This window comes from Canis lupus, chromosome 14 (genome assembly GCF_048164855.1).
Source record: "Canis lupus baileyi chromosome 14, mCanLup2.hap1, whole genome shotgun sequence".
Classification (NCBI taxonomy): domain Eukaryota; kingdom Metazoa; phylum Chordata; class Mammalia; order Carnivora; family Canidae; genus Canis; species Canis lupus.
In genome coordinates, this window is record NC_132851.1 from 8,107,619 (window position 1) to 8,134,437 (window position 26,819).

At 34.6% G+C, this 26,819-nt stretch overlaps 1 long non-coding RNA gene across 2 annotated transcripts in view; it reads right to left on the reverse strand.

Annotated features, from left to right (window-relative positions):
• Positions 1-18,971: 18,971 nt before the first annotated feature.
• Positions 18,972-26,819, reverse strand: part of LOC140603684 (uncharacterized) — a 69,679-nt gene continuing 61,831 nt past the window's right edge. Inside the window, exons 6-7 of one of the 2 annotated variants that reach the window (XR_012006636.1) lie at positions 23,056-23,115; positions 18,972-20,227 (exon numbers count right to left, since the gene is read on the reverse strand). This is a non-coding gene — a long non-coding RNA (uncharacterized lncRNA). The remainder of the gene's footprint in view (positions 20,228-23,055; positions 23,116-26,819) is intronic. The other variant, XR_012006633.1, reaches the window with a different exon arrangement.

Here is a 26,819-nt window from a genome sequence, read left to right on the forward strand (position 1 = left end):
TAACAAGGGGTGGGGGGAGTGAAGGAATTCCCAGTCACCTCAGGGTGAGGGGCTCCAGTTTCCCAAGGGTAGCACTCCTGAGAGGTATGCAGTAGGTGCACAGTGGTGACACCCACAGGAGTTGGAGGAATGGCATCTGAACCAGTAAGAGATGGAGTGGGGCCACCAACATGTTTGTCTGCAATAGTACTACACTACCTCTAGCCATGTTAGTAAATGGAGATACAGGATACTTCTAAGTGGAAGACCAAGGTATGTCTTAGTATAAAATTTTAAAGGTCCAAAGTAGTATTATATCACCCTTTGTTTGGATAAAGACATTTACTCTAGCAGTACCTGTTATTTTTCAGTGTAGATACAGTGATCATTAAAACCTGTTATTTCCTACATGAACTTTTTGAAACACAAGTCAATTAGATTATAATGAATATATTGGTGAAGGAAAACACATAATTTTGTGCCTTTCTTTTATAATTTAGGCAAAGAAGAGTGCAAACAGAAGGCAAGCTGTCATGAGCCTCAAGGCAATGTCTTTAGTGAAAAGGTAGTTTTGACTCAATAGGTGCAAGGCAAAATGATCATTTATTTTGCTTACCTTTAAAATCTATTGTGTTGCATACACAACGTGATTGTGATTGTAAACGTGTAAACATGTAAACGTGATTGCCAAACTAAGAACAAAAGATAATATTATCAACTTTCTTTAAGACAATTACCCCTGTTTATTTAAGACATCTAAGCAAGTCTCAATACTTTAATTTGAATTCCTGTAAATTAACATAACTTTGGTTATTCTAAACTACTTCATTTAAAGAACCATTGTAATAAAAATTATATCATAATGCAGGTATCCTCCACCTGTTGAAGATCCCATTACACCACTTTATTTGTAGGAAAGACCTACCTTAGTGCCTGTTTTCACTAACCAAAAGAAATCCAAAGACAAAAAGTGGAAATAGTACTCAGAATTTGTTTAATAGTGACCTGTTGTAGAGGCACCATGCTCCCTGAGCAGCAAGAGTGGCCCTGCCAAGCTCCATCCTCAGGAACTACACCCAGCACCTCAGCATCAAGCTGCCATAGTTTGAACTGTGTCTGTGAGCATCTGTGCTTTGTCTTTTTGTGTGTGTATGTGTGTGTGTTCTTTGTCTTGATTTATTGTGTGCATCTTTTATTTTTTTAAGATTTTATTTATTTATGAGAGAGAGAGAGTCAGAGACACAGGCAGAGGGAGAAGCAGGCTCCATGCTGGGAGCCTGACATGGGACTCGATCCTGGGTCCCTAGGATCACACCCGGGGCTGAAGGCAGGCGCTAAACTGCTGAGCCACCCGGGCTGCCCTACTGTGTGCATCTATTAGCAAGGTATGTCATAAAGTGTCTCTTAGGTAAACCCTAAGACAGTTTATTTTGGGGGTCTGAGAACCCTAAATTTTTTTCTGTGTAAATTAATGCAATTGCTTCTTTGCCTTTGCCATTTCAGCATAAAAAGATTTCTTAGGAGCGTTCTACTTTCAGATAGAAGGGGAAAACCTATAATGGTAATTTTTACGTCTATGGATAGTAGGTCACATGGCAGGTAATAGTCCAAGAGCTTTTCTGATTTATTTGATCTTCACAACAGTTCTAGAGGATAGGTACTATTATCATTCCCCTTCTAAAGATAAGAAAAACTGAGGCCAGAGTAGTTCTGTAACTTGCCTGGTGGTGGGTAGAGGAGTCAATATTTGAACTCAGGCAGTCTGGTTCCAGAGCAATGCTCTGAGTATGAAAAACATTTGAATGTAGGTTTCTAACATTCATAAGTTTTGGTGTTTGCTTTTGCTGCAATATTGATTCTGTCTTATAGGTTATACAAGTTAAAAAATTCAAAGAAAACAAATAGTACAGTTGACATAAACAAGAACCTAGAAGGTCAATAATAGGATAACTGGACAAGGCTCCTAATGGTATTTAAAATGAGTCATTTACTGAGGTCAATATATTAAATCCTAGTAGTTACATAATTTAAAATACATTCTTTGTATTTGATTTTTAAGATTGGCCGTAACTCAGTATATAGTTTATAAAAAATTGTCAGATCATTAATTTTTAATTGTTTAAATACCAAATATACCCTTTTACTTCTTATCTTTGCCAAATATTTTCTGGGTCCTACATCTACTCTTTTGCAAAAAAATATGTAAGTACATACACATACAATTAAGTACATGTGTACAATCCAGGTAAAAATGAAGATTTAGCCATATCTGAATTGGAATGAGATAGAAAATGGTTTCTTTTCCTCGTTTTGATCTCATGATTTATCAGATGCCCCTTGGTGTTATCTTTTATTTTATTTTTTTAAGATTTTTTTTAAAGATTTTACTTATTCATGAGAGACAGAGAGAGAGAGAGAGAGGCAGAGACACAGGCAGAGGGAGAAGCAGGCTCCATGCAGGAAGCCTGACGTGGGACTCAATCCCGGGTCTCCAGGACCAGGCCCTGGGCTGAAGGCGGCGCTAAACCGCTGAGCCACCCAGGCTGCTCAGTATTATCTTTTATAAGCTATATTTTCTCAATCCATTCTTCCTTCCTTCCCTGCTTCCCTCTTCCTTTCTCTTTCATCCTTTCCTCCCTCCTTGCTTCTTTCTTCTTTTTGTTTTCTACTCCCATTTATTTTTTTCTTTCTTTATTACTTAATTGACTTGTGCTCTATAAACACATATACGACCAAAGCCATGAGCCATGTTACAGGCCCTCAAGAAATACACAGTTTAACAACAAGAGGAGCTTATGTTCAAAGGGCTAAATTTCAAAGGGCTCCTAGCTGCAGTTTATTTGTGTGAAAATTGGGCAAAACACTTTTTTGGGGGATCACCTGTCTGGGTCAGTTGGTTAAGCAACCGACTCTTGGGTTTCCATTCAGGTCATGTCAGGGTTGTGAGATTGAGCCCCATGTCCAGCTCATGCTGGGGGTGGAGCCTGGTTGACATTCTCTCCCTCTCCCCTTACCTTTGCTTGTGCTCATGCTCTCTCTATTTCTCTCTCAAATAAATAAATAAATATTTTTAAAAAACACTTTGTTTCTCTTTTGGGAATGATAAGGTTTTGATGGTCTTCAAAGCCAACTTAAAGTTTCAAAAACAAAAATATTTTTAAAATAATTTCTATATTCACAATACAAGTACAAATAGACAATAAGAAAATTGGGGAAAAAAAGAAATGTCAGTGATGTAAATATTTACATGTAAGACCTGATTAATAAATGGTTAATAAATTTTTTTTCCTATCAGTGCAAATGATAAAGCCAAGAGCAGTAGATGTTATCAGTAAATTTGAATGAAGAACTATAATGAATGTGTAAAGGTGGACATATTAAGAATGGACAATAGAGATTTGCCTGAAATATTTCCTATGAGCTCTATTACTGGATTACTAGAAAACCCATCCTGATTTCTCAGAGGTCTGGTTTCACCTGCAAGTTAGTCCTATTCTTAGTTCGTTTTTCCATGCATTATTCTAACATAAAAGTGACAGACATTCATAGATTATTCATAATAATATATCTCTGCAGCCATTTTTCTAAATATCCTTAAATTACTCTAAACTATTATTGGAAATATTTTTGTGAATAAAACTTAACTTAGCAAAACAATGTTTACATTGGTTGTAGAATTGACTGCTGCTTTATTTCCATAAAGTATATTAACTAAAACATGGAAATATGGACTTTTGTCTTTGCACCTCCAAATATGATTAACAAATGCAAGATTTTTCATACCATTTTTTCATATTATTTGTTATTGAGACTGGTATTATATATATATATATATATATATATATAGTTAAGAAGATGTTTTAATTATTTAATGATAAATTATCTTTTAAAATATTTTTTTACAAAGAAACATTTCCTATTGCATGAGGTATTATTATTAATTTTGAAATAACTTACTTCTCCACAAAGTGTTCTAGGGCTTGCACACAATTTGAATTTTAATGTCCTCACCTGAAATTTCATATATTGTTAGCTGACTCTCAGATCAGGGGATTTTAAAAGATCAATTGCATTTGCTTTTTTTGTCAAAGCAAATAATGCCAAAGGCCTAGTTTATTAATAATGAAAGAGACTAAGAACCAGGACATGGATATTTGTAAGTTAAACAATACTTCCTTTTTAGAAAAATTGTGTCATATGGCATAGCATGTTTAGTTTAAAAATGAGAGTGAATTTAGATTCTTTTCATGAAGACTATAGAATGAACATTTTAAAGAGAAAAATAGAGCCCCTTCAGAGTTGCAAGCCTAACCAGGCTGTGGATCAATCTATGGATGAGTCACTTTTCTGCCAAGAGTAATGATTGAGCTGAATTTTTTGCCAATGAGTTCTAGAATCCCCCACTAGTTTTCAGAACTCAAGAGGAAGGGTGTAAATACGGGTGAATACTTGATTTTTAAAAGATTGATATTCCACGTTGTTCAATTCCTTTTGCATATCCAACTCAGTTTCTTTGCAATTGAGCCCTATGCTGTGCTTCTGTACCCAGACCCTCACCAGTCTAAGGTAATTTGCCAAGGTGGCTCCTCAGACCAGAAGAGGTACTACCATGTGTTAAGTTCCCTATGCTGGACTACGTGGGTCTGTTTCCTCATAAACCAATACCAAATAATAATGAAACTAGAAAGGTGACACTCAGTGATGTGAGAGTATTATCCTTCAAACTCCCATCGAAAGAGATGATTTTGAGGCTGTCCTTGCATTCTAGTCTGCTAAATTAAGATATTTCTATATTAAGAACCAGAATAGTTGTCAGGGAAAAACCAGAGACAACTCTGAAAGATAGGAGGGGTCTCAAAGGAATTCTAACCCCATCCTAATTTTAGGGGTATTGCCCTGAAATAAATGGTGACTTTTATTTACCTATGTGTTTCCTCACTTTAAAAATCTTGTTTGCTAATGGATACTTCTCTGGCCAGTAATTTACTGTTCTGAGAGTTGAATGTAAATTTAAACAGCATTTTCATGGCATTTTAGAAATAAGGAATGATAATTTTAAAATCCTTCAGAAATGAAACAAGCTTGTTATATTTTCAACCCTCTAAAAGAGACATAAGGAGAGATTTATTAACATCAATTTTCCACTTTTGTTGCCCTCTGTAGGAGGTGCTAGTAAAATTCAGAAATGTTTCCAAGGCCTCAATTTGAGGATCCCCCTGAATGACTGACTTATCCAGATGGAAATGATAGAACTTTTCTTCTTCCTGATGTGACAAATAAACTTAAGAATTTTTGTTAATAGTCTTGCTTAAAAAGAGAAAAGTTTAAAGTTATGTATTCGTATAGAACCATACTGCTGAGGTTCCCTAGCATTTCTGTTATGGCAAAGAATGTGTCTGTTGGCCACTCAGGAAAGATACCTCCTTTAGAAAGCCTGCTTTAAAGTGTTAGGTTATGCCATTCCTTGCTACTTTTAATCATGTAAGTAGTCTATATCTTAAAATTGCTGCTGTTTTCAGACCAGATGGCATGGAACACATTTGTTACACATCTATATGATTGAATATACAGTTAAGATTTTTTTAACATCATTTTGCCCAATTTATTAAATTTATTAAATTCAATAATACATTGACCATTAGGAGCATTATATAATTTGCATCTCAAATAATATATAACTATTAATAAATCTATATACCATATATCATCTATTTAGATGGTATAATATAGCCATTTATTGTATACTATGTGAATTTTGTCAACAAGGAATCCCCCTGATGAAAAAATAGCATAGTATTAATTACTAGCACCATCTGTGCAAAACAATAGGGAAACCAATATTTTAATACAATGACTTCATGCATGTCAGTTATCTTCAACATTAAATGCTGCAGTTTTGTTGATGCAGTTTACCTGTCTAATAATTTAAATAATGGATGTTCTTACAGAGGTTAAAACTATGAATAAATGAATTAAAATTAAATATAATCAAATGTTTAAATAGGTATAACATGAATCTGATTCATTCTCCCTAATATATCCTGCATGCATGTATGTATATACAAATTACTGTACCATCTGCTAGGTTTTTACAGGTTGAGCATGAATTTTCTTTCCACACATGAAAGGCATATTGTAGATGCCTTGTAGAAAAAAGATTATTCAGTTGAAAAAGTTGAGACAATTGGTCTAACTAATGCCTGGCAGTGGTCAGACTCCAAGAGTACCTTCAAAAGATGGGGGCAGGGGTCATCATAGGAAAGATCAGATTCTATTTAAATTTTGAGCTCTCAAGCTAACATTTTGCTAATTATGACAACGGATGCTATTCTAAGCACCAAAGGACTCCCTTTCATCTGTCCTTTTAAACTACTATAACCTGCCACCTGGCATGTTATTTTTATATAACCACTTTAACTTCTGGCTTTAATAAATATTTATTGAAAAATTAGTGAATTGTATTTTGGAGAAGGAGATGGCGAGCAGAGAGTCTTTTTTTAGCTGCCAGTACAAACTATTCCTTTGGTTGGCTTATTTATGTAGCTTAGTACCTCATACTGCGAAAGTTTTCTTACTGACACAGACTTTAGAGCCTCAGAATACATGAAGAGGGACTGGTAATCATTATTTCTTTTTTTTTAAATTTTTATTTATTTATGATAGTCACACAGAGAGAGAGAGAGAGGCAGAGACACAGGCAGAGGGAGAAGCAGGCTCCATGCAACGGGAGCCTGATGTGGGATTCGATCCCGGGTCTCCAGGATCGCGTCCTGGGCCAAAGGCAGGCGCCAAACCACTGCGCCACCCAGGGATCCCAGTAATCATTATTTCTAAGAAACATGAACAAGCAATAGATTTTTCAGTTTGGGGCATCTTTTGTAAATTAATCTAAACCTTTCATTAAATAACACTGAACAGTGATCATCAAACTTCCTTAGTTTATCAGGGTCTCTCACAGGTAGAAAGAAGTCTCCAGAAAAATTCTCTGTTGGAGAGAAAGGATCTTGAAATTCTATTATGGAAATCCATTTAGCCCTAACTCAGAATTTCCATTTATTTTTAAAAGTTGTATTTTTTAAAAACATTTCTTCAAACATAGTTTAAGGATGAGCTTTAGGACTAGCTTCCTTATGCAGGATAATATTTTTAGCGCATCAACACCAGCACCACACTCCTGGGTTTGATTTCTGAATTATATAGCTGTATGACCTTGAACATGATTGTCAAATCACTTAACTTCTATTTCTAGGGCATAAAGTCATCCTTATAAATGGAAATGGTGGTGCTTTACCTCTTGCTAATTAGATGCCAGTATAGAATGAGGTAATATCATAATCATCAGTAATTATTATTTAAGGCTCATCCATTGAGGTAAAGGAAATAGAAGAGTTAAGTTAGCCTTTCAGAAAGAATACGAATAGGCAATCACAGAATAAACATAAATGCAAATAAAAGTGAGGATATCCTCAAAATCAGTAGTAAGGAAAAGTAAAATTAAGCAGCATAGCATGGGAGAATTTTGTTCCAAAATTTTAATATATGGTACAGTCAGAAGTGTGGGGCAATAGGCACTTTTAGGCACAGTAGGAGGGAGGATATACTAGCACATCTTTTTGAGGAAAGGAAATTTAGCAGCAACTCAAAAATTCAAATGCACATGTTTTTTGACCCAGAAATTTTACTTTTAGAAATCTATCCTAGAGTGATTTTTAGCCAAATGGTGAACAGATGTAGCTGTCCCCTTTCACCCCTCCATCCTCCCCCAAACTATGCTGATACAAAATAACAAATATGTGCTAATCAAGTTAAAAAATAAAGACACACACACACATGAAATTTAAAAATTATCTTTTTCCAGTAATAGAGAACTAAAACCCAACATGGAAATTTGGTAATAATAATAATAGTAATGATAATTTGAATTTTGACCTAAGAACACCAATGTTTTCATGCTTTCTAGTGCACAGACACACCTATGGCTGAGTGAAACAAAGAGCTGGAACTGAGCTTCTGCTACAGAGTTTCTAGAGAAAAAAGGAGCTCCACGAATCAGGAACACTCTATTCATTGTCCTTCCAAAGAATCCAAGGAGCTTTCCATCTGTCCAGTTGTGTACATACATACATATAAACATACATATTTTGAAAGTCCTCACAGCCCTTTTGTAAGGACTTGGAGGTAACATCTATTAGTCATCTGTATTTTAAATAATGGAGGCAAGGTTTAAAAACCTAAAGGTATTTTCAAGGTTAAGTTCCACTTAACTGATACATTGGCCTTTTTAAAAATGAAATTGATAGCCATATAACAAACAATATCTCTTTCCTGTTGGGGGAATTGAAAGTAAAGTTGAGGGACAAATTTTCTACTATGCTGAAACAACTGTCTGGAATTCTATGGCCACGTTAAGACTACTTGGCAGTTTTGGTCTCAGAAACCTTTACCTTAGTCACTTAAGGAAACAGCTGCAATGAGGGAAGCAGTCAGATCTAACAAAAATTTACATTAGCACCTTAAGAACGGGAGTAAACAAAACAATTTCAAAAAGATTATTATTTTTTAAATTATTTTTAAATAGAGATAAAAGAAGAAATATAAATCTCAAAAAAAGGCAAGGATTATAACAAAACAGACTTGTAAAAGAGTGAAGTAGAACACCTGGGAGTAAAAAATACATATATATCATTAAACACTCAGCTGCTTAAATGATAGCTGGACATAGGCAAAGTAAGAATGAGGAAATGGGGAGAAATGGAAATATACAACATACATCTAGGATTCTTTGATTGTGAGAATAGAGAGAAAAAATATATCTGTGACATATAGTGGAAAATGTCCAAGATTGAAAAGACATGATTACACGGATTTTGTAGGAAAGCAGCACAGTGAATTCTGAATAAGAGAAACAAAGAGAAGTCCTCTTAACTAGGTCAGTTCTTTTGGCTGACTCAGCAAATTAACATGCCTCTCTTCTTTTTAAATGATTCTTACAATGTGATAAATATTTAGGAAGTGGCTACATGGCACATCACTGCACTATGACTCCCACCAATGGAATTCTGTTCTTAAAGAAAGAGTTGTGTTTTGTCCATAACTATAAAAACAAGTTATATATGTTAATTGTCCAAACCTATAAAAATGAAATATCAGTATAAAACAAAGAATTATGTCAAGAAAAACTAAATTATTTTATTTATTTATTTTTATTTTTAAAAATTTTTTATTTATTTATGATAGTCACAGAGAGAGAGAGAGAGAGGCAGAGACACAGGCAGAGGGAGAAGCAGGCTCCATGCACCGGGAGCCCGACGTGGGATTCGATCCCGGGTCTCCAGGATCGTGCCCTGGGCCAAAGGCAGGCACCAAACCGCTGCGCCACCCAGGGATCCCAAGAAAAACTAAATTAAATGCTTCAGGAAGACTCCATAAAGATATGCCACTTAAAAAATTAGATGTGAAATTAGGTCTGGGCCCAAGAACTATATAACTGGGATTAAAAGTCACAAAGATCTGGAACATGGTAAACACAAACACTTCCAACAATGTCTTTAAGTTCTTATCTCAACTATAAAGACACTGAAATTGGAAATGGTAGATAATCCATTATGTGTAGTTCATGAAAGATAATATGAAAATCTGACCAGCAGACCCATGTCAAAGGAAAGGCCTTGTGCCACATCAAAAACTTATCAAATAATACAAATTTATATATTTGAGTTTAAGCAAATTTTCTAAGATGAACATTGATCACTTGTTAAAAGGATTCTCAGCCCTAATACATTTTTCATTTCCTCATTGAGCTAATGGTTCTTATGAAAGATCATTCTTCCAAAAAAAAATTTCTGTCAATGATCAAGTATAGAACATCAAAGTCATAAAAAATTACCAAGAAAAAAAATACATCAATAACAAAGCTCAAATCAGCAATTATTATAAAAGAATCCATTGCCAAATCCAAGGTCATGAAGATTTCCCCCATGTTTTCTTACAGAAGCTTTAGGTTTCTAGATCTTATATTTAAATTATTGTTCCAGTACTATCTGTTAAAGAATATCCTTTCCCGATTGAATGGACTTGGCACTTGTAAAAAATCAATTGACCACAGATGTATAAATTGATTTTGAGACTTCAGTTCTATTTTTTCTTCTTTTTTTAGTTTATTTTTTAAAATTTTAAGTCCAGTATAGTTAACATACAGTGTTCATTAGTTTCAGGTGTACAATATAGTGATTCAACAATTCTATACATCACTGAGTGCTCATCATGAGAAGTGTACTCCTTAATCCCTGTTGCATTTGTTTTCTGTTTGAATCTATTTGAGTCTGTTTCTTGGTTTCTCTCTTTTGCTTTTCTTTGCTCCTTTGGGTTTTTTTTTTAATTAATTTTTATTTTAAAAATTTTAAATTGAGGTACAACTGACATATTACATTATTTATTTATTATTTATTTTTTAGTTTTAAGTTTTTCTTTAAATTCTGGTAAGTTATACAAATGGCCAATGGATAAAAAAAATGCTCAACATCACTCAGCATCAGAAAAATACAAAACAAAACCACAATGAGATACCACCTCACACCATTCAGAATGGCTAAAATTAACAAGTCAGGAAATGACAGATGTTGGCAAGGATATGGAGAAAGGGGAACCCTCGTACACTGTTGGTGATGCCACCACCCTGGAAAACAGTATGGAGGTTCCTCAAAAAGTTGAAAATAGAGCTACTCTATGACCCAGCAATTGCGCTACTGAGTATTTACCCCAAAGATACAAATGTAGTGATTCAAAGAGGCAACTGTACCCCAATGTTTATAGCAACAATACCCACTATAGCCAAACTATGGAAAGATCCCAGATGTCCATTGACAGATAAGTGGATAAAGAAGATGTAGTATATGTATACAGTGGACTACTACTCAGCTACCAAAAATGAAATTGTGCCATTTGCAATGATGTGGATGGAGCTAGAGGATATTATGCTAAGCGAAATAAGTCAATCAGGGAAAGACAATTGTCATATGATCTCACTCATGTGGAATTTAAGAAACAAAACAGGATCATAGGGGAAGAGAGGAAAAAATAAAGTCGAAATAAGAGAGGGAGAGAAACCTAAGAGACTTAATCATGGGAAAAAATCTCAGGGTCCCTGGAGGAGGGGGAGGTAAGGAGACAAGGTAATTGGGTGATAGACTTTAAGAGGGGAATGTGATGTAATGAGCACTAGGTATTAGACTGATAAACCACTGAAAAATAAATAAATTCCAGTTAGTTGACATATAGTGTAATATTTGTTTCAGGTGTCGCATTTAGTGACTCTTTACTTACATACACCACCCTATGTTCACCACAACCAGTGCCCTCCTTAATATGCATCACCTGTTTAACCCATTACCCCACCAACCACTCCTCCAGCAACCCTGATTGTTCTGTGTCATTAAGAGTCGCTTACGGTTTGCATCCCTCTCTTTTTATCTTATTTTATTTTTCCTTCCCTTCCCACATTCTTCTGTTTTGTTTCTTAAAATCCACATTTAAGTGAAATCATATGGTATTTTCCTTTCTCTGATTGACTTATTTCACTAAGCATAATCTAACTTAGTCTAATATACTCTAATTCATCCATGTTGTGGCAAATGGCAAGATTTAATTCCTTTTGATGGCCGAATAATATTCCATTATATATATATACACCACATCTTCTTTATCTTTTGGGCTCTTTCCATAATTTGGTTATTATAAATAATGCTGCTATAAACATAGAGTTACATGTATTCCAATGAATTAGTGCTTTTGCATTTTTGGTAGTAAATATCCAGTAGTGCAATTACTGGATTATAGGATAGTTCTATTTTTAACTTTTTGAGGAAACTCTATACTGTTTTCCAGAGTGGCAGCATCAACTTGCATTCCCATCAATAATGCACAAGAGTTCCTTTTTCTTCACATCCTCACCAATGCTTGTTTCTCATGTTGTTGATTTTAGCCATTCTGACAGGTGGGAAGTGATATGTCATTGTGGTTTTGATTTACATTCCCCTTATGACAAGTCACGTTGAGCATCTTTTTATGTGTCTGTTGGCCATCTGGATGTCTTCTTTGGAGAAATGTCTATTCATGCCTTCTAACTATTTTTTAATTGGATTATTTGGTGTTTGAGTGTTGCATTGTATCAGTTCTTTATATATTTTAGATACTAACCCTTTATTGGATAACTTATTTGCAAATATCTTCTACATTTAGTAGCCTTTTAGTTTTGTTGACTGTTCCCTTTGCTATCCAGCAGCTTTTTATTTTGATGTAGTCCCAATAGTTTATTTATTGCTTTTATTTCCCTTGCCTCAGGATAGACATATCTAAACAAATGTTGCTGTGGCTCATGTCAGACACATTTCTACCTGTACTCCTTTTTTTTTTTTTTAAGATTTTATTTATTCATGAGAGACACACAGAGAGAGAGAGAGAGAGAGAGGCAGAAACACAGGCAGAGGGAGAAGCAGGCTCCATGCAAGGAACCCGAAGTGGGACTTGATCCTGGGACTCCAGGATCACGACCTGAGCCAAAGGCAGATGCTCAACTTCTGAGCCACCCAGGTGTCCCTACCTGTGCTCCTTTTATGGGATTTTTATGGTTTCAGGTCTTAAGGTCTCACATTTGGGTCTTTAATACATTTTGGGTTTATTTTTGTGTGTGTAAGAAAGCAGTACAGTTTCAATATTTTGCGTGTAGCTGACCAGTTTCCCCAATACCATTTGTTTGAGAGATTATCTTTTTCCCTTTAGATATTCATTCTTGCTTTGTTGAAGATTTTAATTGATCATATAATTATGGGTTTATTTCTTGTTTAATTCTGTTCCATTGATTTGTGTGTTTATTTTTGTGCCAGTACCATGCTGTTTTGATTTTAATAGCTTTATAGTAAGTTTTGAAATTTCACCTTTTTAGCTAAATTTATTACTAAGTATTTTTTTCATTTAGATCCTATTATAATGAAATTGTGTTCTTAGTTTCTTTTTGGATTGTTCATTGCTAGTATATAGAAACACTACTGATTTTTGCGTGTTGATCTTATATACTATCATTTTGCTGAATTTATGTATTATCTCTAGTATCTTTCTCATGGGTCATTTGAGATTTTCTATATACTGTATAGGATCATGCCATCTATAGATGTAGTTCTCCTCCTCCTCCTTCTTTTACAATTTGAATACCTTTTTTTTTCCTTGTCTAATTGCTCTAGCTAGGACTTCCAATATAATGTTGAAAAGCACTGATGAATGTAGGCATCTTTGTTTTATTGTTGATCTTGGTGTGAAAACTTTCAATCTTTCACCGTTAAGTAGATGTTAGCTACAGGTTTTTCATAAATGCCATTTGTCATGTTGATGCACTGACTTTTAAATAGGAAACTATTTGAGTATTTGAAAAAGAAAAGAATTAAAGAAGATGATTGAAAGAATTTCCATTAAATGTTAGAAATTCTCAGATTTGTTTTCAAAACCTCAATGCATGTAAACCTGAATAGTTATAAAAGACACATCAGAAAATACTTAAAAACAAATTAAAAAGATGGGAAAAATATATTAGACTTACCCAAAGATAGTTGGCCTCCATTTTTAATAACAGGCACAACAGAATTTACAGAATTCTAATCTACATGCTATTGGAAGGATACCAGAATCAATGGGAACAGGAGAAAGACATTGGAAACACCAGGAAACAAGGAAATTCAAAAGAAAACCAGGAAGCAGGAAATGTTGCAACATATTTGTGCAGGCATAGCCTGGCCTGTGTGTTGCCACAGCTGCCACGACTATCATTACCTCTATTGCTGCTACTGTGAGGATTCTGACTCTCAAAACTCCTGATTCCTTGGTTTACTCACTTACTGTTCAGAGTCCCAGGAGCTTCTGTCTACCTAACTGAGTTTGTGCCTCATGCTGCCCCTGGCTGTTAGAAGAAGCTTGTAGGAAGGCTTGGATTCCATGGTGGAGGCAGGTGCTAGGAAGTGGTCTCTGGCCAAATGATTGAGGAGGAGAGGAAATTCACAGAAAGGAAATCAGGGAGACTTTATGAAGAATAATATATGAGAATTTTTTAAATGTCTGGAAAGATACAAACAATTAGAAGCAATTACCAGTGTGGAAGTGAAGGGATAGACTAAACAGTGTTTTAAAAATTCTATATACTTATATTCAGTCTTGCAATTTTTTAACGATGAAATTGCACCCAGGCATGGCTTGTGTATTTTTAAAAATAGTTTTAAAATTATACTTAAAAAAGAACTTTTGCCTTTAAGAGTGAGAATTATATACCCACAGCATTTTTAAACTTTCATGGAAATAATTGATGAAAAACTCGCTTCAGCAAAATTCAAGGGAGGAGAAATCTCCCTGGGACTGCAGAGATTTCACCGTTGGCTAATCTACTTTTTTTTTTTTCCTTGAAATGCGTTGGCTTCATCTACCTTTAGAAGTTCCTTCTGTTGAAAACTCTGGATGATTTTTCTCTCCCTCTGAAGCCAGCCAGATACTTTGTAGTCAAATAAATTGTCAGAAAAATTGCTGTATCTAGAGATTTTTCTGTAGTAAAAATGTGGCCACTGCCTTCTCAGAGTAGCTCATCATTTGAGATTATATTTAAAAATCCATAAAAAATAAAAGCTGCATTATATAAATTTTGAATTAACCATGCTCTTAGAGAAATTTTGTTTTATATATGTGCAGGACTGTTTGTATGAATGTGCATGCATGCATATATACATGTGTGTGTGTTAGTGATAGAGAAAAAGACAGAGACAAAGAGACAGACACAGGAAGGAAAGACTCACTCTAACTCTATAAGAACATTCTAGATATTTACACTGAAGGGAAATGACCTGGAGTATAAAAATGACTGAAATTTGTACCTTTACTTATCTAACAGTGAAACTTGCAACAGAAACTAAGAGGATCACATTTTGGAGGTCTCTTCTGTGATACCAGTGTACTCATTCACTGATAATTTGATGCATTCATTTATTGCTTTGGAAAATATGTATTAAGTGATTATTCTGTGGCAATTTTCCTGCTAGACAATGAGGACCCAGTACAGAGGAGAGATATGCAACTAACAAGGTAATTGATATAATGCAGTATAATGCATGCTAGGATGTCCAGATGCTTTGAGAACTGAGAGAAGACACAAATACTAAACTGTAGCAAAGATTTGATGGAGGAGAGTATTGGGGTCGATCAAAAAAAACAAACTAGAACTTTTAGAGTGAAAACTAAAATAGAAGAAGAAAAGAGATTTTAAAGAACTGACAAGGTGAGATCTCATCGAGATTCTGAGGCAACTAGACAGAAGATTTTAGGGACATCATTGTTGTTAATAGGTAGGGAAGATTTATCCTTGAAGCATCCATGACTCTGAATTGAAGAGGATCTATAGTGGATATCTGCTCTTTTTACTGCCCAGAACTCCAGAGCTATTTACCGTTTTTTCCTGGGAACTATAATCTGAATTCCATTTAAGGAATTAGGTCATACACACACACACACACAGCATTCCTGAGGTGGAACACAGCTATCTTGGACCCACCATGAATATCCATCCTTTTAGCTACAGTAATTGGTCAAGTCTTGAGCATCAAATCTAATCAGAGCTAAAATAAACGTACTTGGAAACTCCTAGGAAAGAGATGTTCACTCTCTTCTGTTAGGCCTGAAACCTCAGAGAATGTTGGGGCTGGAGCTTCAGGCAACCTCTTGCTACCATGTGATGCGTGATGCTGAAGCCAATGTGACAGAAGGCAGAGTAAAGAGATGGAGAAAAACCAACTCCTAATTATATTTTCTGGGCCCTGAATCCAGTCTTGTTCTTTTATGTGAGCCAATAAATTCCCTTTTAGCCTAAGTAAGTTGGTTGTATTTGCTTTCACTTGCAACCAAGAGTTCTAATTGATGCCATCCCCAAAGAGGAGACGTAGGGTGGGGAGGTGGAAAGGAAAAAACTAATATTTATTAAGCAACTATTTTGTCCCCACAATGTAAAGCTGGATGCTGCTATTTTCTTGTTTTTAAGTGAAGTCCACAATATTCTAGGAACCAAATTAAAGTTTCTTAGCACAAAGTTCTGCCTAACTGTAAATTCTATTCATTTTACATTATGTTGTGCTATCCGTTTGAGGTTTACTCTAGGCTGACATTTCTTTCATTGTGTTTTTGAAATGTTAATAGCATGATATGAAAGAAATCCTTAATATATAGAAAAATATTAAACATACTTATGTGTTGATATTGTATGTCTTTTGTAAATGGTCAAAGTATCTTATGAGAAGTCACCCACAGTGTGAACTAAGTATGGTTAAAAAAATTAAAAATTATGGTTAAATTATGCTTTGGTACATAGCCAACATATTATACAATATGCTGACCTATAGTTTTTATTTTAGATTTGGGTTTGTACTTCTAACTTTTGGAGGAGGGCAGCCCCGGTAGTGCAGCGGTTTAGCGCCGCCTGCAGCCCAGGGCATGATCCTGGAGATCCTGGATCGAGTCCCACCTCAGGCTCTCTGCATGGTGCCTGCTTCTCCGTCTGTGTCTCTGCCTCTCTCTCCCTCTCTCTCTCTCTCTCTCTGTGTGTCTCTATGAATAAATAAATAAAATCTTAAAAAAATAAAAAAAACTAACTTTTGGAGGAGGCATTATTCCATGTGTGTTGGCATTAGAGGTTCATACTACACGTGGATATGTGACTGAAAAAGAAAAGCTTTTAATAAAAAAACATAGACTTTAGGGAAACCTGGGTAGCCTAGTCTGTTAAGTGTCTTAATTTTGGTTCAGGTCATGATCTCAGAGTCATGAGCTTGAGTCTGCTTAAGATTCTCTCTCTCCCTTTCCCTCTGCCCCCCTACTTGCTCGCACTGTCTTCTTTAAAAATATATAAATAAAAATAAATAAATAAATAAAAAGCAAAATACCCAGATTTTAATAAAACAAGAAAGAAAATTAGAATGATTTTAAAGTAAATGTGATTAATGACAATTGTAAATTTCCAAGCAAAATTATGAGGTAAACTTTCCAAGATTAAATAAGTAAATATTTTGGCAGTTGCCATATAAGAGTTAAAACATTAGATTTGTGTTATTATCTTTGCTATAATATGCTTTTGAAAATAAGAATTTTATTATATCCTGGAATTAAAATAAAATATTAGAGTATACTTGATGCTGTGCTTAAAATTAAGAACTGACTCAGAAACATTATTCATATTATTTAATAACTATGAGAAATAAAAGGAAACAAAACCCTGTTCTCCTATAAAAGATGGATGTTTTTATATCATATTATATTATAAAAATGCACAATGAATTATTTGCTTTAGATATTTTAACTTTTTGTTATTAATTTAAGAATGATTTAATTTCATTAAAGATATTTTTGTTCAGTTATAGAATTTTTAAAATATATGAATAAATTCTGATTTTTTTTGCAGCCATTATTTCATCTGAGACCATTTTTGTTGTCTTCTAGAATATATTTTTATTTTCTGTGTACCTGTGGGTTTTACATGTGAGAGAAATTACATGACGGTTCTTTTAAATGCTAAAATGTGGGGAGGTCTTACAGAAAACTCTCTAGATGTTCATTGGTTCATCTTTTGTCATAGGGACACTTGAGTATCGTGGGATATGCTAACGTGCTGGTTGTCCTCACAGGCTATGTAAAAAGTAAATGGAACAAAGTCTTGCCTACTGGAATATTAATTTACAATATGTTGGTGCTTTATAAAGGAAGTTCTAGACAGGGCCAGTTTCATAGCTTGCAACCTCTGCAATTACTCAGGGCCCTGCACTTGATTTAATGCTCTGCTGTAACTGTCTTAAGATTCTTAATAATTTCTTATCATGGGACACTGCATTTTTCATTTCACACTTGGCCCCATTAACTAAGTAGCTGATTTTGCTTCTAGGGTTTGGGTATACGTATCAATGAAATGGAGGAAAAATTCTTGCTCTCATAAGACTTACATTTTAATAGGAGAGACATAAAATAAACAACATAACAAAGTATGAAATAAGCAACTAAGGGATGTATACTCAGGAGAAAAATGAGGAATGGAGTGGGGATAGAAAATATGTGTGTGTTGGAGGGTTGGATGGGTGAAGTTTGAAATTTTACACAAGTTAGTCAGAAAGTCCTCAATGAGAACGTGACAGTTAAATAATGACTTTGTGACCTTTCTCTTTCCTGACATCTTTCTCAATGTCTTACCTCCACAATGGTGATTCCTGTCTAGTCTGTGGGCAGAGAGGAGCTGAGCCCTACCAAGGATGTGCATCACAACAGTATCCTACCCAAAAGAGAACTAATAAAGTTACTTACCCCAAGACTCACTATTTAAAGTTCAGGGACAGCATTAGAAGAAAAAGAAATCAATCAACACAAAGAAAAATAACCCCGTTGCTCAGTACTCTAGATACTTGGGAGTTATCTGGAAATACAAATTCTAAGGAGAATGAGAAGAAGATGATCAGCATGATTAATTAATGGGAACTTTTTGCAAAGATGAGGAGAAAGCCTGTGGGTGGCAATGGAAGGATGTGAGAGTGTACTTTATCCATAGGGGACCGCAGGAAGGGACATACACATATACAATCCCACCATGAATAGTGTTTGGCAGACAAACCTCCTTCTCTGTCTCATTCTATTATCTCATCAGTTTACCTTCTCTTTGCCAACCTATGCTGCCCTGTTTCTGATGTAGCCTCTAGCTCTGTATTTTATCAAGCCCCAGTGCCCAGCACTATTTGATGATGACACATAGGATACTACAGTTTAAAATCCCTTATAGAGAAATCTGATTGGCCTAATTTGGGCCAAATGTCTCACTCTGACCAAGGAAGTTTTGGTTATTAAGATCAAGGTCAACACAGCCTTCTGGAAATGGTAGGTAAGATACGTTATTTAGGAAAGAGAATTTGCCTGCAAAGAATGCTGAAATTCCCTAGTTTAGTGTTTAAATCATTTTATGCTTTTTATTATATAAACTACCATAAAGGATTTTAAAACCTACTCAACAATTTGTAGTCTACACAGACTATATAGATATATGTAGAGAGAGGTAATATGAGCAATTGTTCTTTTCTTCAGTCATAAAAACTTGGAAACAAAATTTGATAAGCCAAGGATACCATGTTGTCGTGCAGTTATACAGATATATGTTCGCTGGAGACCAAGCTTTTCTTTTACATTGTTGAGTTCAACTGTTTACTAAATTCTGTAAGAAACAAAAATCAGTTTACATTTTAATATTTGTTATATAAGATAATTTTGTTTAATGTTTCCTTAGTTCCAAACTAAAAATAGATTATCAAATGACTTTTGAATAGGAACTTACATACTTATCTCAAACATTTCTCATAAGTACTAAGGCACTACAAATCTCTTTTTCCCAAAGGATGACAAATAGCTCAATTTCTTTCTGAGCAATTTTTATCCCCTTTTCTGAATGTTAAATTTAATATTCTTAAATTATATGCTACAATGATTTAATCTTGAACTATATCAACGGACACTTTGGTTACTTTATTTTATTCCTAAGAGTATTTGCTGTATTTACTTTATACTTAATAGAACATATACAAAGCCATACATATTGTATTGCCAACATTGAAAAACAGAGGGATAATAAGTCTGATAAGTTTGTAGACAGATATTTTGAATATACACTGTACTTAAAATTTTAATTCCCACAAGTTTTATATTTTAAGTCTATAAATATTTTCCTTTTAGGATTGACTTTAGAGTAAGAGGGAAGAAGTTCTTAAGATTATTTGTCTGTGCTATACTTTATTTCAAAACATTACTGTACATTCTCAACATTTCTTTACAATTTTATTCTTACAAATGGTATTAGGTATGTACTGCTCTGTGATAAATTGGCCCAAAACTGAGATGCTTAAAATAATAAATATCTATTATCTCAGAGTTTCTGTGGGTCAGGAGTTCAGGTGCAGCATGACTAGTTCCGTCTGACTCAAGGTCTCTTACATGCTACAATCAAGGTGTCAGCTGAGACTGCAGTCTCATCTCAAGTCTTGACTGGAGGAAGATCTGCTTCCAAGCTCAGGCATGTAGTAGTCCAAGCAACTCAAGATTTAGTCCCTCTTGGTTTCAGTTCTTCACTGGATGTTGGCCAGAGACCTTCCTTAATTCTTTGCCATGTGGGCCTCTCCAAGGGAAAGTTCACAGCATAGCAGTTTGCTTCCTATGAGAGAGTGAGAGGGAGAGAGAGAAAGAGAGAGTGAGGGAGAGAAGATAGAATCTAGAGTCTTTTTGTAACCTAATTTCAGTAGTGAAATACTATCACTTTTGCATTATATTCATATTAACTATATCTAGCCCATGTTTAAAGGGAAGGAAACATGAATAGCAGGAGGCAGAGATTATGTGAAACATTTAGAGGCTCCCTACCACACAAATCATTATAACAAGTGGTAAATATCTACTATTAGAGAAATTTTTAGGAGTTTTGTAGAAGTTTCAACTGCAGGATAGAGGAGTGACCGCCTACCTATGTAGTACACCTTTCCTGTGAAAGTCAGAAGCCCAGGGTTCGAAAGCTAGCTTTATCATCTGTGACCTTAGATGATTCATACTGTAAATCTTTCCAAAACCATAATAAGGCCAGATGAGGAGTTCTCAAAAACACAGCTGAGTATAGGAATGAGGTGCAGTAGCCAAGAACTGAACAGTGTATGGCAGAGGGAATCCAAAAGACAATCTCCAAATAAAATGGTGAGAACATTACCCTGATACTAAAGCCAGGCAGAAAACATACCAAGAAAAGAAAAATATGGGCCAATATCTCTGATGAATGTAAGTACAGAAATTTTCAGCACAATACTAGCAAATGGAATTCAGTAGCACGTTAAAAAGATCATATATCGTGACTAAGTAGGATTTATCCCTGAGATGCTAAAATCATTCAATAATCAATCAGTGGGATGCATTACATTAACATAATAAAGGATTAAAATCTCTAATTATCTCAATAAATAAAAAGCATTTAATAAAATTCGATACACTTTCATGATAAAAAACACTAAAAAAAAGAATAATAAAAGAAAATTAGCTAAAAAAATCAAGGCCTTACATGAAGAGCTCATAAGTAACATTATACTCAGTGGTAAAAGAATGAAATATTTTCTCTAAGATCAGAGCAAAGCAAGAATGCCCACCCTTTTCTCATTTGCTCAACACAGTACTAGAAATCCTAACTAGAGCAATTAGGCAAGAAAAATAAATGAAAGTTATCAAAATCAGAAAAGGAGAAGTAAAATCATCTCTGTAGATTACATGGACTAAAGATTCTGCATAAAAATGTTTGAACTAGTAAAATTCCACAAATTTGCAGGATAATTATGAACATATAGAGCTTAGTCACGTTTCTATACACTAAAAACAATCTGAAAATTAAATTTAAAAATTCCCATTTACGATAACATCAAAAAGAATAACTTAGGAATAAACTTACACAATGATGCAAAAGACTTGTACATTAAAAACAATGAAACATTGCAGAGATTAAGGAAGACACAAGTAAATGGAAAGGCATTTGTGTTCATGTTTTGAAAGATGTACTATTGTTTAAAATGTCTACTTTCCCAAAGCAATGTACTGATTCAATACAATCTCATCAAAATCCCAATGACATTTTCTTTCAGAAATAGAAAACAAAACCCTGAAATTCATATAGAACTAGAAAGTATTCTAAATAGTCAATCTTGAGAAAGAATAATAAAGCCAGAGGCTTCACATTTCCTGACTTCAAAACATGCTGTAAAGCTTTAGTAATCAGGAGTATAGTCCTGGCATAAGGACAGACATATAGAACAATGGAACAGAATATAGAACACAACAATAAATCCACACATTTATAGTGAAATGATCTTCAACAAAAGTGCCAACACTACACAATGGGGAAAAGATAATCTTTTCAACAAATGGTGCTAATAAAACTGGTTAACCACTTGCAAAAGAGTAAAATTGGACTTTTATCTCAAGTCATACACAAAAGTAAATTCAGGATGAATTAAAAACTCAAATGTAATATCTAAAACTATAAAGCTCCTAAAAGAACACTTTTAAAAGAGACTTTTTAAAAGAACACTTTTAAAAGAGAACACTCCTAAAAGAGAAAAACTTTATAACATTAATTTCAACGATGATTTCTTGGATATGACTCCAAAAGCACAGGAAATAATAGCAAAATAGACAAATGGGACTACATCAAACTAAAAAAACTTCTGTGCAGGAGATAACAATAGAATTAAAAGGCACCTAAAGAATGCGAGACAATGTTTGCAAACCATATGTCTCAGAGTGGGTTAATTTCCAAAATATATAAGGAACTTCTACAACTTAACAGCAAAAAAGCAAATAATCCAATTTAAAAATAGCCAAAAGACTTGAATAGATTTTTCTCTAAAGAAGGCGTATGGATAGTCAACAGGTATATGAAAAGATGCTATCACTAATCATGAGGACAATGCAAATCAAAATCAATATGAGATACCACTTCACACCTGTTAGGATGGCCAATATAAAACAAAAACAAAACCCAGAAAATAATAATTGTTGGTGTAGATATGGAGAAATTGGATCCCTGCACTCTGTTGGTATGAATATAAAATAGTGCAGTTTCTACCCAAAACACTCTGGAGGTTCTTCAAAAAATTAAAAATAGAACCAGCATATAATCCAGAAATCCTACTTCTGTATATTTATCCAAAAGAATTAAAAGCAGACTCTCAAATATATATTTGCATTTCCATGTTCATCACATTATTTACAATAACTAGTGTTTGAAAACAACCTCAGTGTCCATCCATGGGTGAAAAGATAAAGAAAAATTGGCTTATGCATAATAATGGAATAGTATTCAGCTTTTAAAAAGAAGGAAATATTGTCATAAGCAACAACCTGAATAAAAATCTTTTGACATTATGCTAAATGAAATATGCCAGTCAGTCACAGAAGGACAAATACTGAATAATTCTATTTATATGAGATATCTAAAATAGTCAAACTCACAGAAGCCAGAAGAAGAATGGTGGTCACCAGAGGCTGGAGGGAGGAATGAATGGAAGGCTCCTGTTCAAGGGATATAAAGTTGCATCATACAAGATGAAAAAGCTCTAGAGATCTGCTGTACAACAATGTGCATGTAGTTAGCAATACTATACATTACACTTAAAATTTTGTTAAGAGGGTAGATTTCATGTTACATGTCCTTTAACACAATTAAAAAAATAAGAATAAAGTAGATTATAAGTAATTGATAAATTAATTAAAAAGTTCCTGATAGGACTGACATAGTGATGAAGATAAATTATTTCCCAAACAAAAATCATAAAAGTGATAATGAAATCAGATGCTCTGGGGAAAACAATAAAAACTTATAGAAATTTATGGTCCAAATGTTAAGTAAATTGAACTAAAATAGTGCAAAATTTGAAAAAAAATACGAAGTATAGAAAAATCTATATATTAGATTTCACCTATACATTCTAATATTTAGGTTTCATTTATATATTAGAATCATTCTCCTTTGATTTGCTTGAGAATCCTGCTATTAGACCTCTTGTAAAGGAACTAAATATTAACTTACTGATTGTATACCAAAATCTATTTGTAGCCATTGCTATTATTTGTTGATTTTTTTCAACCTACTTATTTAAGTTATGGACTAAACAGAAAAGACAGTGTCATGGAACAGAAATTAGATTGTTTAACTTTGATAGTGTAAAAGTTGATTTTCAGCAGACATGTTGAAAAGTTGAAGGGGAAAGACGAGGTGTAGAGAAACTTAGAAGCTTACTATTTCTAATATGGGGTATAATGAAAAGATGCTGTCTAAAGTTGTGGAAATATGAATGGTTGGAGTTGGTGGTGTCAGATGCAAGAGAGCACAGGTGCTAACTTTGCAATGTTAGGGTAAATCAGATTAGAGTATGGTATAATTATAATCTGTGACCTGCAAATTCTTTCTTCCTCCTCCTCTTCTCCTCTCCTCCCTTATCTCTTTCTCATTCTCTTTCTTCTTCTCCACTTCCTTCTGTAGGCAAAACAAATCTTGTTCATGCTCTGGGAGTTTATGGTCTCTGGTTTAAGTATGTGTTGAAACTTTCTGGTCAGTGTTACCCAAAGAAGGGCAAGGATGTCTGACACTTTTTATTCTGTTTTTGCATAGTCTGTCTACTGTTTCCTTTAACATTTGCACATTTGAATTCCAAAGCACAGCTCTCGCCAGTTAAAAGCAATAGTTTTAGTCTTGGTTATGATGAAATCTGAAGCCAATAATTTGTCTTTTTTTTGTTGTTCTCTCCATGTTCTTTTATATTTTTCCTTATGAAATGAATATCCCAAAAGAAATGAGTAACACTCAGTAGTCAGAGAGAAGGGGGAAAGACAGCAAATGGTTTTGAGACACAAGCACAATAGATAATATTTACAAGGTTATGCAACTAAATTTATGATAGAAAGATGAACCAATTGAGAAAATAAAATAATAAAAATAACTGAGATAAAACTAGAAACAGGGGTAGGTTTTTTTTATTTTTTTTTTTTTTTTTTTTTTTTTATTTTTTTTTTTTTTTTTTTAAATTTTTATTTATTTATGATAGTCACAGAGAGAGAGAGAGAGGCGCAGAGACACAGGCAGAGGGAGAAGCAGGCTCCATGCACCGGGAGCCCGACGTGGGATTCGATCCCGGGTCTCCAGGATCGCGCCCTGGGCCAAAGGCAGGCGCCAAACCGCTGCGCCACCCAGGGATCCCCAGGGGTAGGTTTTTATGAGTAAATCTTTGTCTTTATTGTGTGGTCATCAGTTGATAATGTATTAAATTATTACTTGATTTTTAATATTAATATTTAAAGTAAAGGAGGTAATAACTAGAATTTTTAAAAATGAAATAATGTATTTAGAAAATTTTACTTCATGAAAGTGATACAGGAAGGGGAAGCATGAATTAGGTAACTGCTACTTTTCATTACAAACATTTATTATATTTATATTTTTAGGATATATACATGTATTACTTGGGAGAATTTTAATATTTTGGAGAACAGATAAAAGCCACTGGCAGTTTGAATAAATAGGTCTATGGAGACACAATCAAATACATCTTAAAGAGAATATTGTCCCTTTTTGGGGAAAAAAAAAAACAGATAAAGAGTATTTTGGGTTTGCAAAAAGTAGCAAAGCCAAGACAAGAATAGAATATAGAGACATGAAAAGTGAAGAGTTAAGTTGCTCTGCATAATCAGAGAAGCTATGTTCATTAGGAGCAAATTTTTTTTTCTATGAGTGTAGATGGTGTGCAGAGAGGAGATTCGATGGGAAGAAAACAGTCTGAAAGATTTGGTCTTAATGCAATGGTAGCATGATAGGAGCAAAGGGGGCTGGAGGAGAGCTAGTAAGTAATTCTCTATGATGAACTGAAATTTAAGAACACTGAAGACTGATATTATTTTTTGTCTTTCTCATTATATTTATTCCTGTGTCTGTAAGAAGTCTTACATTGGACGACAACTCTCTTTTGCGTTCAATCTCACTTTAGGATAGTGAATGGAATTGTGGACAATGTGCTGGGCTTCTCTCTGCAGTTTATATGATTCCAGAAAGTGACTAGCAGCAAATTGAACATATTTATGGTGGAGCAGAGAGATATGGAAGTGAAACAACTGAGAATAGTGAATGAATGAAAAAATCATGTTTTCTTCAATACACTAATTGAAATTATTAAAGTTAGTGGATCTGTGGCTATGAACCCAGGTTACACTTGCTTACAGAATTAAAATGAGACTGAATTATTTTCAAGACAATCACTTCACTACTAATTGCTATGGTTAATTCTATAAAGCAGGCATTAAAGTAGACTCCGTTATGTGGTCCTATATGCATAGAATGGATAGTTCTTCAACTTAGGCCTTTCTTTCTTTTTTTCTTTCTTCCTTACTTCCTTCTTTCTTTCTTTTCTTCCTTCCTTTCTTCTTTCTTCCTTCTTTTCTGTCTTTCATCAATGTGTGTTTTCTCTAAAGTTTTTCACAAATACTTTCTATACAGCCCTCCCTTTGGACTTGTCAGAATTTTGAGATCTGTCCCCTCTGGACTTGGCCAGCTCTCGCTCTCTCTCTCTCTTTTTTTTTTTTTTTAAGGTTTTATTTATTTATTCATGAGAGAGAGAGAGAAAGAGGCAGAGACACAGACAGAGGGAGAAGCAGGCTCCATGCAAGGAGCCTGACGTGCGACTTGATCCCGGGTCTCCAGGATCAGACCCTGGGCTGAAGGCGGTGCTAAACTGCTGAACCACCCGGGCTGCCCTTCCAGCTCTCTTTGGAGGGGAGTTTCCTCCTGGCTTTGGTCAGCTTCTGTTTCTGAGTACTTTTGTCTTTGAAAAAGCTCCTTTATAATGTAGTCATCTCTCTCAAACTCAGTGTCCAGGGATCCCTGGGTGGCGCAGCGGTTTGGCGCCTGCCTTTGGCCCAGGGTGCGATCCTGGAGACCCAGGATCGAATCCCACATCGGGCTCCCGGTGCATGGAGCCTGCTTCTCCCTCTGCCTGTGTCTCTGCCTCTCTCTCTCTCTCTCTCTCTCTCTGTGACTATCATAAATAAATAAAAAAATTAAAAAAAAAAACTCAGTGTCCAAACATGAAATTCAATAGTCATTTTATGACAGAGATATTTTTTTCTTAATGTCAGAAATTTTTTCTCCTTTCATTCCATTACTTAATATTTTTTATTGATCTAATTGCTTCACTCTATCTTCGGGGTACTGCTTCCATCTGACTAGG